Consider the following 14,276-nt stretch of genomic DNA (forward strand, 5'->3'; position numbering starts at 1 on the left):
TATTTATTGCATAAATGTCATCATCATCATCACCACCATCATCATCATCATCATCACCGAAATGGGGATTGGTTCTTGCGTGAGCAGCTGTGTTGCTATATATCATTTTCCCAACGCCACGAGTCTCGTGCTTTAATTTCGCTTCGTGTTCATAGATGGCGTTGCATTACCGTCACTTAATTTTTTTTTCGTATACCTCGCACGTTTGCCCATCTCTCTCCCTCTCGCTCTCTCTGTCTCTGTATGGATTTAGTGTATATGTATATATAATTTTATTTTATACATTCTCTCTCTCTCTCTCTCTCTCTCTCTCTCTCTCTCTCTCTCTCTCTCTCTCTGCGTATTGATATAGTGTTATATATTTTATTTGATACATTCTCTCTCTCTCTCTTCTCTCCTCTCTCTCTCTCTCTCTCTCTCTTGATATATAGCTATAAATATAAAATATATATATATTATGTATTATATACACGTGTATATATATCTTTATATATATATAATATATATATATATATATACATATATATATATATATATATATATGTATTTATTTATTTTTTTATTTTTTTTATTTATCCATTTATGTATATATAAAGAGGCAAAAGGCTAGCGCACACACGGATAGATAATATCTAACATAGAACGAAGTGCTTTAATATCGAAGAGAGGAAAAATTAATTAAAATAAAGAGGTGCGTCACTCAATGCGTTCATGGGTGTACATGGTGTTGCTTTTCTGTTCTTTTACCACCTGTCAGATTCCCAATGACTTTGCACCTTTGGTACTATTTTTTGTTCAAATTAGCTAATACACTCATAATAATAGCTCTATCATATTTTGAGAAAAAAAAACTGGTTAATCAGTTGATATATTTATCAACTGATTAACCAGTTTTTACTTTTTTTCAAAAAATGATGAGTTATTATTATGAGTGTATTAGCTCTAAGCCATTTTAACCTAGGACTATCATTTCTGGTTGGATTCATGTACATACCTTTCTCGTGTTGCTTACGTGTTTTCATAAAGTATTTATTTAAATGTTATTTGTCTTTGACAAGAGATGTTCAAGTGACCCGAAATATTTAAAAAGTATATTTGCGTTCTATAGTAGATTCACATCAACCGTGCATTTGATGTCTAGGCCAGTTTCTTACGACGCCCCTGATTGGCTGTTGATAAGCCAATCACAGGGCTGGAAACTTCTCAGTCTCTCGAGAGATTTCACATAGGCAGGATGTACGTTCCACCTCTCCTGAAAGTATCCCTCAGGAGAGGTGGAACATACGTTCTGCTTATGTGAACTCTCTAGAGAGACATAGAAGTTTCCAGCCCTGTGATTGGCTTATCAACAGCCAATCAGGAGCGTCGTAAGGAACTGGCCTAGACATCAAATGCACGGTTGATGTGAATCTACTGTAGTAACATTATCACTTGCATAATTTTATTTTGATTATCGAGGCTTGTTTATGTTTTGTTTATTTATTATATTTATTTATTTTAATTTATTTGCAAATCAAGGAAAACAGACATTTAATAAAACGTTAATTGACGCAAGTACGCAACAGGAACCTTCCTCTGTGTTATCTTGAATTACTGATTACTATTAATGGACAGCTACTCGAGATGTCTTAATGAAAGACACTTTACTTAGATAGGGTCACGATAGGGTGTGTTATCTGATAAGCTTTATGGATGCTCTGATAATGGCTCCTCTCATGATATGTCAGTTGTGGAGTATGCGCTGATAACGTCACATACTTACTGATTTTGGTTTATTTTCGACCCACGAGTTTTCCTCATGTTTGATTTTTATTTATTTATTTATTTTTTTTTTTTGTCTTTTTTTTGCCAAAGTCTCTTATGTGAGGTATTTGGGTTATTTCTATATTATATATTTTACAACGTTTATTTTTCATCGATTTTACCCTAATTTCCGATAATTGTACACAGTTCATGATAAGTCATGTCTGCTACTTAAAAAACAATTCGACTTATGCTTTCTTAAAGTGGAAAACATTAACTTACCAACTTTAGACTTCCTGGTAAGATATTAATTTCATTAGTCATCTACCAATGGCTTAGAAACTCTTACTCCACATTTTTTATGTGATTCTAATCGACTTCTGTAACCACTCTCTGATCAGTATAATTATCCAGGTATCCCTTGAATCCTCTTGTCCACTTTGTCCTCGTTTTATCCAACATTGGTGTTCTTGCTGCCTTGGATAGTAAGATTCATAAGGTTTCGATTAATTATTATTGGCTGTCCTTTCACTTTCACTGATCTCTGAAGAACGGGATTGGAATATCTGTTCCTGTCGGGTATAAGTATAACTCTGGTATGATTAGGAATGATAATGTCATTCTACAGATTCCCAAGTTGGTGAATTGGTCCTTTATTTTTTTTATTTATCCATTTTATGTGTTTATTTATTTATTTATTTTTTTGCCTTCTTATTAGAAAGTTGAATTTAATCTTCGTTACATTCCCTCACACACACACACACACACACACACACACACACACACACACACACACACACACACACACACATATATATATATATATATATATATATATATATATATATATATATATCTTCTTTTTTCCCGTTTCTTTTTAGAAAGTTGAATTTAATTTTAGTTACGGTTCCTCCCTACTTATAAATTGTTTTTTTTTTTACTTTTTTATTAGAAAGTTGAATTACATCTTCGTTCGGTGCCTCACGTACATATAAATTGTGTGTGTATTTTTATTTTTTCACTTTCTTATTAGAAAGTTGAATTAAATCCTCGTTTTGCTCCCGCACATACATATAAGTTGTGTGTTTTTTTTAACTTTCATATTAGAAAGTTGAATTTAATCTTCGTTACGGTGCCTCACATACATATAAATTGTGTGTGCTTTATTTTTTGTTACTTTCTTATTAGAAAGTTGAATTTTATCTTCGTTACGTTCCTACAAATACATATAAATTGTGTGCGTGTTTTTTTTTTTTTTGTTACTTTCTTATTAGAAAGTAGAATGAAATCATCGTTGCGCTCCCGCACCGTGATTCCTTCGGGCATTCTCGTGAAAAATACCCATTTAGAAAATGGAAAGAAGTATTTTTAGACGGATGATGGATTGGGCCAGTCACCCACGAAGGTCACGTTATTCTTGAAGGAAAAGAAAAGAGAGAGAGAGATGAGAAAATCAAGACAACATAGTTATTTATATTCATACTTCATGAAATCACCGTCATAAAGAGACCGGGGTTGGGGAATATCTTCGCTTCTCGGATGTCGAAGCGAAAAGTGGCAAAAACACAGTTATTGGATTGTCGAAAATCCTTTGTCTTGGACGTCTGGAAGTTTAATAGTTTTAATTAAAAGGTACTCTGTCGCAGTCATTAGGGTTAATGGGCTTTAATTGGTGTCCCTTGGTGCAGCGAAGTGTCCGGGACGATCTGGTATTATTAGATTATCCGCTCCTTCCATAATTGAGACTGATTTCTGCAATTCTTTGATCCGTTAGTTAATATTAGTTTGGCGCTCTGTGGCATTATAAGCATTGGCTGGTTCTCATATTTCGTCTAAATGACCCCCATTGTCTTGTGACGTTCCAAGTCCATAAGAAAGGGTCTTTTAGCTGTCTGTCGCGTGACTTTGTTTATTCTTCATATAATTCTTTGTGGTTTTTTGTCGTTTACTCCGTTTCCATCCCAAACATTTTGTTTATTCTTCATATAATTCTTTGTGGTTCTTTGTCGCTTACTCCAGTTCCATCCCAAACATTGGCTCTGTTGTCAGCGTCTGTCTTTCCGAATGCAGTCTGTTGTTTGAGCTGCGCCATTATTTGATACTGTTTGCGATACTATAACCAGGATACAGATGATACTTTTTTTTTCCTAATGCAGATAAAACATGATCCGCATTTCTACGGACATAAGTAGGATATTTTCATATCTCTGAAGTCACTGTTCTTATTACTTTATATTGTTTAATGGTTCCGGCCTTCATTTCTACTCATTTTTTTTTTTTTTTTTTTTTTGTTTTTTTTTTTTTTTTTTTTTTTTTTGCTTCTGAAGTCATGCGCTTTAATAAAACCTTTGTTTTGTAATGATTGCATCATTTTGTCGTCCTTTCTGTTGTTTACTAATAATATTAGTTTTTACTATTGATGCTAGTTTGTCTAGAAAATTCCTTCTTAGGTAACAAAAATGAATGAGATAGCACTTTTTTGGGGGGGGTGTGGTTTTGCACTTTTTTGGGGAGGGGGGTGTTTTTATCAATGACTTCCTGTTCCAACACAGCATCGGGTGTTTCTCTCTCCATAAATCTTAGATTGTGGGAAAGAGCTTCGTGATACTTTGCTGAAACAACAAGTCAGTGATAAAATCACCGTCGGCGCAGATAAAAAAAAAAATTGGGAAAAAATGCATATCCTACACTTGCCAAAAAAAATATACGAATTGTGTATGGAAGGTTAAGGCTGAAACGGCGCAATATTTACGTAGGATCCATTTGTGTCGATGGGTCCGTCAGTCCTGTGTGCACCTCATCTCATCCTTGTTTTTGCGAGTCTTTGATTTTTCTCTGTTAAATAAACAGAAGAGAAAAAGTTTCGAATATTTACATGTGTGTTTTCTGTGTTGTCTCTACAAATAACCTAGCCAAAAAAATAATTCGGTTCCTGGAGTCATTTCCCCTTGAACTCATCACTGGAGAGCTGGTATCTTAGATATCTCTGATAATCAGGTTGGCCTTATCTAAGTCTTATATTATTTGAAGAATCGGGAACCAGACATACTTACAAATTGATAGTGATGGTTGGGATATTTATTGGTCCGTACTTAGTACCAAAGTTTATGTTTAGCTGCCACGAAAATTATTTCAAGTTTGGAAAAAAAAAAGGGTGGTGGGTTTGGAAGGAGCGTGAGTAATGTTGGCATTACTAACGTATAAAGAAAGGAGAGAGAGAGAGAGAGAGAGAGAGAGAGATTGTGGTAAGGAGTTGTTAAGGTCGTTAGTGCCTACCTCATGTGCGCGTCTGTTTACAAGAAGGTGTTTGTGTACCCTGTGTTTACAACGTGGGCTTGCCAGCCCAACAGGCATGCCTCCTTTATCTCCTCCTCCTCCTCCTCCTCCTCCCCCCTCTCAGCATATGCTTCTTATCTATTCCATCTCATCTCAACCAAAGGCTCCTTTTTCTCTCTTTTTCTCTTCTATCAGTCTCTCTTTCTCACATTTTCTGTTGCTTTGTTTTCAATGGGTATTGATTTAATTTGTGTTTTATTGTTTTCATTAAAAATAATCGCAATATGGCAATAGATCTGCTGATTGCTTTTACGTAATTTTAAATTTTTGGTCGTTCGTAAGCAATATGTATCATTTTTTTATAGCGAACATTACACCGTGATAATTTTTAATCGTAAGGTGGTTTCCTGGTGAACTTTGAGTAGTTGAAGTTTACTCTATAAACAGCAAAGAAAAACAGACCCTTCCCTCAAGGTCCTCATGTTACCAAATAAAGGAAAAAGATAAGAAATAGCGACCCTCTTTAAGCTGCTAGCTTGTCTTTAATGAAGTGTGCTGCTTCATTACCAATAGTTAGATGTCTTTTTTTCGTAAAATAAGTTGTAAATGTCGTTTTTCACAAAATAAGTTCTAAATTCGCCCCGCCCCCCCTTTATTTTTTATAAAATAACTTCTAAATATTTTTTTTTTTTTTTTTTTTTTTTTTACAAAATAGCTTCTAAATGTTCTTTTTAAACAAATAACTTTAAATGCCTTTTACACAAAATAACTTCCAAATGTCCTTTTAAAAAAATAACTTCCAAATGTCCTTTTAAGAAAATAACTTCTAGATGTCCTTTTTTGTAAAATAACTTTTTGGCGGTGGGGGGGGGGAGTATTTATTTGTTCAAAATAACTTCTAAATGTTCTTTTTAAAAAATAACTTCTAAATGCTTTTTACACAAAATACTTGCAAATGTCCTTTTTGAAAAAGCAAGTTCTAAATGTCCTTTTAAAAATAACTTCCAAATATCCTTTTAAGAAAATAACTTCTAGATGTCCTTTTTCGCAAAATAACTTCTTGGCTGGGTGGGGGGGGGGGGAAGGGGGGGGGAGTATGAGTGCCTTGGGGGTAGCCTTGATGAAAAATGCTAAATATGTGCGTGTAATTCCCCAGTGGTGGCGAAAGATTTCCAGTGTAAGTACAATACCCATTAGTGTCTATCCATAGATGAGTACTCTAAAATTGTGTACGTTACCCCAGCTTCTCATCCCTACAGAAATGTTCTGAAGAATGATTTTGTACTATTATTGAGTCCAATAGATACATTTTAAATGTGTGTATGGTATTCATTATTTATTGCGCTGATGTGCAATGATCAAGATGGGACTTTGCCACTCGTGTCAATTCTAACGAATTGGCTAAATTGATTTGTACCATCACCACTTGGCATATATATATATATATATATATATATATATATATATATATATATATATATATATATATATATATATGTGTGTGTGTGTGTGTGTGTGTGTGTGTATGTATGTATACATTATATTAATAATATATATATACATATACATATATACTTTATTAATTTATATATATGCCTTTTTGAGACCGAGGAAAAAGTTCGTCTTAGTTACTCCAGGCACTGGAGTAACTAAGTAACTATTTTTGTTCGTTCTTAACACTGATATGTCCTTTGTCCCTGCTGTAAAATTTCAAGATTAAAGAATTATCATCATAGCCCCGTAGGGGGTTAGCGCCGTCAGTGCACCTCATTCGGTGCAATGTAGGCATTACTTAAGGTTCTTTGCAGCGTCCCTTCGGCCCCTATCTGCAACTACTTTCATTCCTTTTACTGTAGCTCCGTTCATGTGCTCTTTCTTCCATCTTACTGTCCACCCTCTCCTAACAATTGTTTCATAGTGCAACTGCTTTGAGGTTTTCTTCCTGTTACACCTTTCAAACCTTTTACTGTCAATTTCCGTTTCAGCGCTGAATGGCCTTGGTTGCCCCAGTGTTTGGCATAATGCCAAAAATCTATATAAATAAAAAATATCATCTTAGCATATTTTTTAGGTGGCATCTTAGCAATCTCGTCCTTGTTGTTATTGTCAATGACTTATTCAGTATCTTTATTTGTGTAAGATTTTGGAATGTTAGTTCAGGAGAACGACTCCGTGGGGAAACGTGTCTTCTTTACGAATGCAAGAGTTTCTGAAATTATAATTACTGTGATATTCGTGTTATTAGCCAAGGCAGAGCTCTCTCTCTCTCTCTCTCTCTCTCTCTCTCTCTCTCTCTCTCTCTCTCTTGGATGTGTACAAGAAACAAGCATTTCTATGTAGAACCATCAGTCATTTTATTGTTAGTAGTAGTGGTAGTAGAAGTAATAATAGATAGTAGTAGTACCTATGGAAATGATAGTGATATTTGTCCAGCGTTCCTAAATTCCTTGCCTACCTCATCATCAAGATGCTTTGGTGAGTTTTCTGAAATAATGATACAGTGAACATGACCTGTGTAGACATATCGTCTGCCCGCAAAATATCTTTTAAAGAATAATGTGTAACTGTTACAACGTGTAATTTCATATTCAAATTAGCTTATGTTATTTCATTAATATTAAAGTCCAAGATGAAGCCTGCTTTCATTGGAAGCTCATGGACGAATTTTTCTCAAGGTTGCCGCTGATAGGACTTTTTTTTTTTTTTTTTTTTTTTTTTTTTTTTTTTTTTTTTTTTTTTTTTTTTTTTTTTTTTTTTTTTTTTTTTTTTTTTTACAGGACAAGAGTCGTATGCAGAGTTCAGTCTGCCGTTTTTATCTTCTGGCTGGGAATTTGCATCCTTCATTGCTTAATTGATTAAACTGAGCTCCCAAACAGTCTTTGTAGATGGGAAAATATTGAGAGAGTAGTTGGTCCTTTTGTACAGGAGTATATGTAAAGAGAGAGAGAGAGAGAGAGAGAGAGAGAGAGAGACTCGGTTGCTGTGGATTGTGTTAATATCCTCATCCTCATTTTCTCATGCACAGACACAAGCAATAATATATATTATATATATATATATATATATATATATGTATATATATATATATATATATATATATATATATATATATATATACAGTATATACATACATATATAAACTGCCAGTCATATAGCAGTAACCATGTCACTATGCACGTATATCTTTACGTGTGGCCAGGCCAATGTCACTCTAGGGTAGAAGACTCCAAGACAAGAGCCCCTTTGATGGCAAAGACAGAGGGCGATAGTGATTAAGAAGAGATGACAGGCAGAGGCAGAGGAGACGATACTCGGTGGCATTTGGAAGACTGACAGAGAGAGAGAGAGAGAGAGAGAGAGAGAGAGAGAGAATAGTGATTGCCTGCCCTAAATGGACAACGCTGTTGTGCCTCCTCCTAAGTCCTCCAGCTACTCCTCCTCCTCCTCCTCCTCCTTCCTCCTTCCTCCTCCTCCTCCTCCTACTCATCATCATCATCATCATTCCTTGTCCAACGAATTGCTACTAATGGTAAAGGTTCCACTCTTTGGCTTGAGGTTCCCTTATCTGAGTTTTGATGTTTGTCTGATTAGGTTCTCTCTCTCTCTCTCTCTCTCTCTCTCTCTCTCTCTCTCTCTCATTCTCATATCTTGATTTTGATTCCCTTAAATACTCTCTCTCTCTCTCTCTCATTTTGTGATATTGATTTCTTTAGGTGATAAATATTTCTCATAAAAAATCGTCTTATAGATGCTCCTCTCTCTCTCTCTCTCTCTCTCTCTCCATATTTAATTGTGATTTTTTTTTATTTCAGGTTTAACAGGTTTCAACCAAATTCTTTTTTATTTCTTTTATTCCACTGTTCTGTCTCACAGCTCTTAAATCTTAACTTTGATTTCAGATGACAGTCTCTCTCTCTTCTCTCTCTCTCTCTCTCTCTCTCTCTCTCTCTCTCTCTCGACCGTCATACGACCAGCTTCCGTGACCGATTCTGTCTGTCAAGACACTTGGAAAGGTTTTTATGAAGATTTGTGCCCCCATTCGAGTTTGCTTTTAGGGCGTATGGAAGTGGTAATGGATTGGGAGGAGGGGGTGGGGGGTGCGAGCGGGTGGTTGGAAGGGGTCGTAGGGGGAGGGAGAGGAGGGGTTTGTAGGTTGGTGTGGAGAGAGAGTGGCCAGGGAATGTTTTTTGGGTAAGACATTACGCAGCCAGAAAGATTTTTGCTTTTATAAAATATTTAGTGACAAATCTTTTAATCAGAAGGATTTCAAATTTACACATTTTTTTTTCAAAAGGGATTTACAATTACGACACAATGTTTGCAAAAGGGATATACATTTACAAAGCAATATTTACTCAAAGGGATCCCTAATTTACAGAGCAATATTTACAAAAGGGATCGTGAAAATATTTACGAAAGGGACTCAAAGTTTCGAAACGATATTTACGAAAGGGATATACGATTACGAAACAATATTGACGAAATTGATTTACAATTACAAAGCAATATTTACAAAGATTTACAATTACAAAAAACATTTAGAAAATGGGATTACAATCGCAAAAAATATTTACAAAAGGGATTTTATTTTACGAAACAATATTTACCAAAGAAATTTACGATTACAAAACAATCATTATATACGGATGGGATTTACAATTACAAATAGCATCAACAAAGAGTTACAATTACAAAACGATATTTACAAAAGGGATTTACGATTACGAAACAATATTTACAGTATTTATACCAAAGGGATTTTCATTGGCTTAAAACAATGTTCACATAAGAGATTTTTGGTTATTTACAAAAGGGATTTGCTTTTACTGTACAGCCTTGCTCTCTCACATTCAAGTTTCCCAGCCAACAAAAACTTTGAAAGTAATTCAATAATCTCTGCAGTTTCTGTTCACTGTTCCCAATCAACACTTGTCATCTCCAGAGCCTCTCACTTCATTCACGACCTCATTTTTCATTCTTTTGGGTACCACCTACATCTAATTTTTTATAGCACTTCATTAAGGTAATACGTAAACTGCCTCAGAAACATAACACCAGTTTATTCTGTAAAGTAATCACTCCCTTGACTTCATATTGTAGCACTCTTTGCTTTCATCCAGGACTTTATCATTTTTAGCAAACTATCTTCTACACAGTACGTCTTAATTCCCCTCAGAATTGAATATTTTAATTTTACCATTATGATGACCCTCTCAATTAAAAGGGGTGGCAGTGAAATAAATAATGAATCTTAAGAACTACTTTCTCTCCATTATCTTACGAGAAAGTGAGTCGAAGACAAGTATGAATTTTAAGTCGACCCATGCTAGGAAAAACTGTAAACGACTGAGGAAAGATATACATTTTGTTTGGCAACATACGTACAAGAGCAAATCTTGTCAAATGGATTTCATTTATATCCATACAGTTATGAAAAACTCCCCCTCCCCCCCTTAAATGCTTAAATAAACATGTTCCTCCTTATACACGGATTATTTTCTTCTCAAAGGGGTATTAGTTGTAAATAGGCGTTACTTTCCGAAGATTCCATGTGTATTTATGTCCTAACCATAGGAATCTTTTGGTCTTCTTACTACCACTGCGATAACTATCATAGTCCTTTGACGATTGTTGATGGGTATGATGTGGTTGACGACGTAGAGGGTCTCTGTACAGGTGTCTCATCTGTTATTCGTTGATTAAAGGTTGGATTTGATAGTGACTGTTTTTTCCTCTTTCTAAAGCCACTCAGGTATTTTTAATTCCCAGTTGACTACCAGTAAGACAAACTTCATGACTGATTCTCCAAAATTTACAGTAAACTTACGGCATTTGACGTTTGCTTACAGCTGAATCATAAAATGTCTCGACAGGTGTAAACGCAAGTGGTGTGATAGCAGGTGCAGAACAGAGTACAGTCATTTTTACTTTCGCTCACGATGACGGGAAGATATGTATTTTTTCTTCTTCTTTTTTTTATTGACTTGAGTGAAGGAGGCTAAATCTATACATTTCAGATGTTTACTCCAGCAAGGCTGGATTCATTCTCGTCCTTTGTCCTGATTGGTCAGCTCTGCTTATTTATTTATTTTTTTTCTGTTAAAAAAACAGCCGATGATTATTTTGACGTGTATTATTAGTTTCGTGAGCGTAGTAGTTTCTCTCTCCTGCAATGATGTGAAGGTACGAATGTTTTTTTAAAAGAGCGTGTAAAAATTGAAAAAATAACTTTTCAGCAAAACTTGAAGAATGTTTTTTCCCCCCAAAACTTATTTTTTCCATTGAAGAGCTTTCTACTCAAACAGCTTGCCTGGTAACGAAATATTATTTTTTTATATATATCAGACGAGCTCTTTGAGTAGAAAGATCTTCGAAGAACAACAAAGTTACAAAAAGCGTTCTTCAAGTTTTGTTGGAAAAATATTTCTTCACAATTTTACTGGAAGTGATTAGCGAGCGCTGTTGTGAATATGAATTGCACTGGTATCATAAGAACAGAGAAAGGGTACTGGAAAGTCAGAGGCGAAGAGGATTGAACGATCCGAAGGATTCATCTTATCATTGTTTACGCGTAAATAAAGGTAAATAAGTGTTCTGTAAAAAAAAGAAGCTACACGATAAACACTTGGAACCAACTTTCTCTGTAACACTGGATGATCGTGTATTTGTGTTCCTGTTTTTCAATGAATGGTATGAATTTTTCAGTGAATGGTACAAATTTGCTATTTCTTGGGTTTGACTGTGATAGTGAAAAGCTGTTTATATTTCCTTTTTATATCTGTTGTTTCTTATGATGCGCAAGGAAAATTAGTTCTCTTGTATTCAAATGTTAAATTCTTAAGAGAGTTCTCATGTCATGTTGGGCAAGGTATATTTAAAGGACCTTGATGTTGAGATGACAGACAGCTCTTCCAATCGTATTGTATTTTACTTCTTGAGAGGATGCCAAAGATTTTATTTATTTATCTTTTTTTTTTTTTACATAGGTTACATAGACTTGGATTTCTAGGTTTGCATCTATTTAAAAAGCAAAGCCGTTTTATTTTTGAAAAGTTCTTCATAGATAAATGATGTATAATGCGTTTGTCATTAATTGAATATGCCCTGGGAGAGAATATTAGTGTTTCTAAGTGTTTAATATTGATGTGTTTATATATGAACACTTGTCCCGATGTTTTTCGTGTGTACAAAATTCTACTGCATAGTAACACTTAGCAAAATCTAACTTATTCTTTGAAATGAATTGCTGTTTTGTAAAGGCTGTTTAAATTCAGCCTTTCGAGTCCTTGTTTATATATATCTTTTAGATGTATCCCGTAGGGGGGAGTGTCATCAGTGCACCTCATGCGGTGTACTGTAGGTAGGTATAACTTAAGGCTCTTTGCAGCATCCCTTCGGCCCCTAGCTGCAACCCCTTTCATTCCTTTTACAGGACCTCCGTTCATATTCTCTTTCCTCCATCCTACTTTCCACCTCATCTAACAAATGTTTCTTAGTGTAACTGCTTTGATGTTTTCCTCCTGTTACATTTTTCAAAACTTTTTACCTTCAGTTTCCCTTTCAGCGCTGAGTGACCTCATATGTCCCAGTGCTAGTAAATTCTGTAGTTTATCTATCTATCTATCTATCTATCTATCTATCTATCTATCTATCTATCTATCTATCTATCTATCTGTCTGTCTGTCTGTGTTTTATATGTATAAAATATTACTTAATGGAGGGCCGAGATAGCAGGAATCGTGGTGGTGATATTAATGGCATTTGTCTCTTAACTGTGATTGCTTTCGAATCCCTACTGCGTAAATGATGATGTGTTTTGGGGCAGCGATCCTGCATATGAGGCCAGGGTATCCTTCAAGGAGGTAGGGTGCTCGTGTGTTGTCTTTGAGGAAAGAATAGTTGTTTGCGTCATTTTCTTTGTGAGGAATCTCTCAGACTGAAGATTACGAATCTACTAGGGGGACACTTTGTTTTCAGCATATCAGAAGTGTTCGTTTCTCACGAAATCGACTTCAGTTGGTTATTTTTCAATTCGTGACTCATGTAGTCAATATTTTTTGAACTGTTTTCTTTTAAAACATGTTTTTGAACCTCACGATTTTTGCTATTATATGTTCTTTTAATTTCTTTTTTTAGTGTATTCGAATGTCACGCAAAAGACGTGATAAGATTTATCGCTCGTCATCTTTGAAAAAATTAATATATATATATATATATATATATATATATATATATATATATATATATATATATATGTATATATATACATATGTATATACCATTATATACATATATAATATATACATTATATATATATATCATAATATATATATATATAATATATATATATATATATACACTTTTAATGCACAATTTTTTCACGGATACAACATTCATTGAATAGAATGGGCTTATATATATGCATATCATATATATATATATATATAGAATATATATATATATATATATATATATATATATAACTACAAGTAAGTGTATGGGTTTTCTATTGTACATTGTCTTACGATATGAACTGTCATGCGTTAAGATAAATTCAAAAGAATTCTAATTGCTTGACGTCATATCATGTATGACATTGATGGAGCACTGCACAAATTCATCCTAGCAGTCTTTTCACTAGAATCCTTTTGAAGGCTGTACGAATTAATCTTAACTAACTTTCGTTAATATCTTCATAAAGACTGCTTTTGGTATGTGACCAGCTGAAACCAAATGGTTTTCACATTCTCAGGTTGTGAGTTAGCATTGAGTTTTGATCATTTTCGTTTTATATATTTTTTCCCTCATTTTTGTCCCGGTCAATGTCACGGTTATTTATTTAATTTTGCAATGATTATTGTATTTTTATTTTTTTATATGCGTTAAAGGCACGTGATTGTGCTTTGAAACTAGAGTGGAAAGAATTCAATGTAATTAATTTCCGCCGTAATTTTAGTAAAGATAACAGCAATACTAACAGCTATGCGAATAATCTTACTTATCATTTTGATAGTGCGAGCAGTAATCACCTTCGTCATTATCAATTCACCACGGCCCTGCGTCCAAATTCGGTTTAATGGCACGTTACAGAAATGACTGTGGCGTTTGTATTTACGATTTTTTTTTTTTTTAATATTGCTTTACTCCGTGAAATAAAACCACCAAGAATTTGCATCTCATAAGCAATTGTGCGAAAGGCGAGACTTTGCCAAAGGCCATTGAAGGTAGGGGAAGGGTTGGGGGTGAGGGGTTTGGAG

This window comes from Macrobrachium nipponense, chromosome 2, assembly GCF_015104395.2.
Source record: "Macrobrachium nipponense isolate FS-2020 chromosome 2, ASM1510439v2, whole genome shotgun sequence".
Classification (NCBI taxonomy): Eukaryota; Metazoa; Arthropoda; class Malacostraca; order Decapoda; family Palaemonidae; genus Macrobrachium; species Macrobrachium nipponense.